The following is a 5,147-nucleotide window of genomic DNA, read 5'->3' on the forward strand; positions in this document are numbered from 1 at the left end:
TCCAATACAATTCTTGACAAGTAATTCAATAGAGGTCTTAATTTATCAAACGGAACGCTCGCAGAAAGCAGCAGAAACATTTGGGGAGCAGGGCTGGCGCAGTGGTGAGAGCACTCGCCTTCCACCAGTGTGGCCCAGGATCGATTCCCGGATTCTACGCCATATGTGGGTTGAGTTTGTTGGTTCTCTACTCTGCTTCAGCTGAGAGGTTTTTCCCTGGGTACTCCGGTTTTCCCCTCTCCTCAAAAACCAACATTTGCAGGCGTAGCTCAGTTGGCTAGTGCGCGGCTTTCGGAGCAAGGGGTCCCCAGTTCGATCCTCGGTGACTTCAACGTCCGTTTCACTTTCCTCTGATCCGTGTAGCTATAGCTTTAAATATCCGTGAAACGGAGCACTGACAGAGGGAGGGGGGTAAAAGGCGCACCGTCGGCTTCCATTGATACCAGTTTCGTAACTGAAGGAACTACCGACGTTAAATAAATTGACTTTACGTTACTTTACTTTTTATCAGTGGCAGATTTATGTCACGTGCTAGGCAACCGGAATGATCATATCTCATTGAATCATGTTTCATACCACAACATTCGGCGGATTTGACTCAATTTGACGGCTAATCGATATTTCTGAGCAACGCTGTGTGATTTCTTTGGCAGCGTGGAAGGAAACATTGTTTACCTTTTTGCTACAATGCCCGGGGGGACTCGATATATCCCTAGGTGGGGAGGTGCGGCACGGCCCCTCATACCCTGACCCTGTTTAAGACAAATATCGCTGATTTTCCTACCCTGTTTAAGACAGAATTCCGATTTTTGATACCCTGTTAAAGATTGTTTATGTGCCTGGTATCAATGCCAAAGTCAACGGAAGTCAATAATAATTAACAAGAGCTTATAAAAATTTTGCTGTTTATCGTCCGAGAAAAGATATCCAGTTTAAGACAAAAATTGATAAATCGATACCCTGACCCCCCGGGCTACAATGTTGATAACATTTTGGGCTCATTGTACATTCTGCGGGCCGATCAGCAATTTGCATATTTAATATTCATTTGGACTCTGAACTTGAGAGAAAATTCTTAATTATTTGGTATCATCGATACTGCCTCAGTGTCTGTAATTATAAATGAATTGGCCGAAGTTAAAATCCAAAGCCAAAAGATGATAATGATGTTCGCTTCATCCGAGCAAATATTTGGTTGAATTACACGGGGTTCATGAAGTTTTCTTTGAAATCAAAGTCTAATCTTGTTGGCTCTAATGTGATTTTACTGATTTCTCCACTTATCAGTGGTTCAAATGATGACCTCGCGTTGATGTTGGCTGTTGCTATCACTTCCCTGCAGCAATCATGTGGAGTATAAATTATGTACGTTTTCAGCCTTATTATTCATACCCATCATTCCTCTACTCGACCAGTTCTTAGCTTTGTAGATCTTTGTACTGTGGTATCCCACACATGTAGCCTTAAAAGGCTACCAATTTCTGCAACCGGTGACAACCACTGTTGTTTCAAATTTCTGAGCGTGTGTAGACGGGCTGAAAGTCGGTAACGGTGGCTCAGTTGTTTGAGCATCGGGCTGCAACGCGGGAGGTCGTGGGCTCGAAAACCCCGGCCGGATCAACACTCAGGATCTTAAAATAACTGGGGAGAAAGTGCTGCCTTTGAAATTTCAGCTGCAAATGGGTAGACTTGCAAGTCTTCTCGGATAAGGACGGTAAACCGTAGGCCCCGTCTCACAAATATATTCTATGTTCATAAGTTCCCTGTGAGACGTTAAAGTATCCGCGCACTATTCGAGAAGAGTAGGGGATGAAGTCCCCAGTGTTGTGGCTGCCCTGTTCTCTCTCTCTCCGTGATGTCTCTAAAAAGGCTTGTGGTGTATGAGGCCACCTAAGCAGAAAGAGCCATAAGTCAAAAAGGGACTTTGCCAAGTGCTGGAATCTGTAGACATGTAGAAGTGGCCAGAGTCCGTGTTCTTGGTGCTGACCAAAAGAAAAGCGGACTCTGGGGACGAGATTGGAACGTTAATAGCCAGGGCTCCACTCATGGTTAATCATACGCATGCATGATCCGCATGCGTGATCCGCATGTATGCGCCATGCGTCTTTTCTGCGGTGCAGTTCCGGCCAGACCTCTTAAGTTTCACGGTCTCACGATGAGGCATAAACATCTCACGGTAAACGGATTCACAGGCCGATGGCATACACTTTCCTTGAATGTTTTCATTTCTACCTTGTAAAATTGATAGTTCTAAGGCATATTTGTCACATTTGACAAATGCCAAATAAGGTTATCGTTACCAGTTTGTCGCATCTAGATACGTTTCGTCCACTTTTTCAAAATGGCGGGAAACGATGAATATTCATCGGACGAATCTGCGGACGAAGAGTAGTTCACAGAAAGAAAAACAAATTGATGAAATTGTTTTAATTCTTTTTGACGCCGTCGATAAATCCCCAGGTATTTGGTCTTTTAGGACAGAGAGTTCTGCTTTCCCTGAGCGGACTGGATCTCAAAGTTATGCGCATAGGGATTGCATTGGATCCGATTCCATTGCACCCTACTGTTGTTTTGAATGGAAATTATCAATAATGAACTTGCCATTCAAAACTTACTACTACAGTTATTTACAATTTGAATGTGTTCTTATTTACTAGTTTTATTCTTATTTTTTAGTTTTCGCTCATGAGATGAAATACCTTTCGAAACGAAAGTTGTCAGGGAATTGGAAACTTGAAAAAAGATCTATTTTTACAATACAATACAATTTTATTTCCTCTCGACGAGGTTACTTAATTTAATTACAAACGTTTTATAGTTGCATCCTACTTGGCCCCCATGTTACCAATCGATTTTACATTTAATACAGGCGAGGAAACAGAAAGAGCGTGGAAACACAGAACAAAGTTAAAAATAATAATCGTAGTAAAGTAAAATATAATAGAGGTAAGACGGACAAGTTCTAGGAAGGAAAAGAGTTTTGTATACAGAGCGACTTTGTATAGATATAAATTCAGAAGATCTTGCGATCTTGATTTTTTATTTTGATGACGTCCCTGTGAAAACACACGATAAATGATGACAAATAACTTCACAGGCAATAACCAAAAAACGAGGAAAACAACGAACAATGAAAACAGCCAAGAGCAGGGAATGTTGTAGAGACCAATGCATAATTTTATAAACAACCCTCACCAAGTCTGAGGTTTGTTTCTGAGTTACTTGCCGATGCGTGTGACCTTTTCAGCCGCAACATTGGTTCTGCCAGGAACTGGAGTTCACGTTGCCATGAAAGCGCTTACTTTTTCACTCACGAGACAGTACACATAAGTTTTAACATATCTCCTATTATTAAAAACTGAACTACGGATGTCAGATTTCCAGCATTTTCATTGGCTCGCCGGACACAGGATATCAGTTCATATACCTGCTATACCTAATGTGGTCAAGGAACGCGTCAGCAATAAAGCGACCTGAAAACATTTTTGCAGCTTGGAGAAAAAATGGCCGACAAAAGCCGTTTTGGACCGGACTTGACCGATAAAAATTGACTCGGGTTTGCTGGATATAAAATGATTATAACCAAGGAGGCATTTATCTATCACTTCATGTCCAGCGCGCCCTCATAGAATAATTGTTAAATATACTTGTAACGTTTCAACTGCGGAGAATCATAACGAGAGACATTTTTTCAATCAATTTACTGGGTCGTCAGCAAACAACACAAATTGGTACTAAAAATACTTCTAAAAAGGCAACAATTTTGTCAGGAGTCCCTCAGGGGTCGGTACTGTGACCTCTCCCTTTTTTGATTTATATAAATGATATATCTAATAGTGCTGACCAACTGAAGTTCATACGTTATATGCTCACAAAATCTTAATTAAGTCACTGGAAACCATAGTTAATGCTGAACTTTCTACCATCTATGACTGGTTAACCGCCAACAAGCTATCTTTAGACATCAAGAAATCTAACTTTGTTACATTCCGACCTAGATAAAAGAAACTAAATTACGAAGCTAACTTGAAAGTATTCGACTATCAAACTAAGACATATATTTCCTTGGAAGGAAAACTTATGTTAAATATTTAGGTGTGTTGATTGATGAAAATTGATCCTGGAAATATCATATTGTCCACTTAGCTTCAAAAATAATTAAAACAATTGGCATAACTGCTAGATTAACACATTTCGTACCCCTATCTACTTTACATCGCATGTACATCTCACTTATCCAGCTTTATCTATTGTACGGCATACGCACGTGAGGCCGAGCCGCCAAGACTCTGAAACAAAATTCTTATTCTCCAAAAACGTGCCCTCCGCCTGATGTACTTTGGTGACTACAAATCTCATGTTATACCCTACTTCCTTTCTAGTTTTCTTCCTCTTGATTTTCTGTACTTTAAATCAGTTGCTGTTCTTATGCATGACATATCTAACAACTTATCTCCTCCTAATATTGCTAATTTATTTATTTCTAAAGCAAGCATTTATTCATACAAGACAAGGTCATCTTTACGAAGTGACTATTTTGTTAAACCCTCAGACTTGCAAAATCCTTTTGAAGAAATAATGTAACAATTTGGAGTATAGTTTACCTCGTGAAATTCGTCATGTATCCAAAAACAGTTTTAAAACTAAAATCCACAGTATCCTACTCCAAAGACTTTCAGATGTTTATTTGGGAATAAAACGAAAGAAAGTGTCACGCTTTCCGCCACTCGAGGAGCATTAGTAATAGTCCTCTAGTAGCATAGCCAATAAAAATGCAGGATTTGCATTAGTCCACTAGTTGGGTGATACTAAATTGATTTATTCGTCTTAATAACAAACAATATCTTAATACTTCAGCTTTTCATATTTGCACTTTGTCTGGATTTGATTTTAGATGATGTTTACTTAGTTGCCTGTATGCTTTGAACACTAGTTATTTGTATACCTATTAATTTGTTCTACAATGAATTGTTTCTAAAACACAACTGAATACTGTAGCATTCTCTACTCGTTCTCTCTTTTATACACGTGTAACTACTGCTCGCCTCAACTAGCTTTTGCTAACTGCGAGCAGTGCATATTGAACATGTGTCATATAATGAAATTGTACCATAAACAAATAAACAAATTTATAAAACAGTCCTAAG

The sequence above is a fragment of the Montipora capricornis genome, chromosome 4 (assembly GCF_036669925.1).
Source record: "Montipora capricornis isolate CH-2021 chromosome 4, ASM3666992v2, whole genome shotgun sequence".
In the NCBI taxonomy this organism is placed as follows: Eukaryota; Metazoa; Cnidaria; class Anthozoa; order Scleractinia; family Acroporidae; genus Montipora; species Montipora capricornis.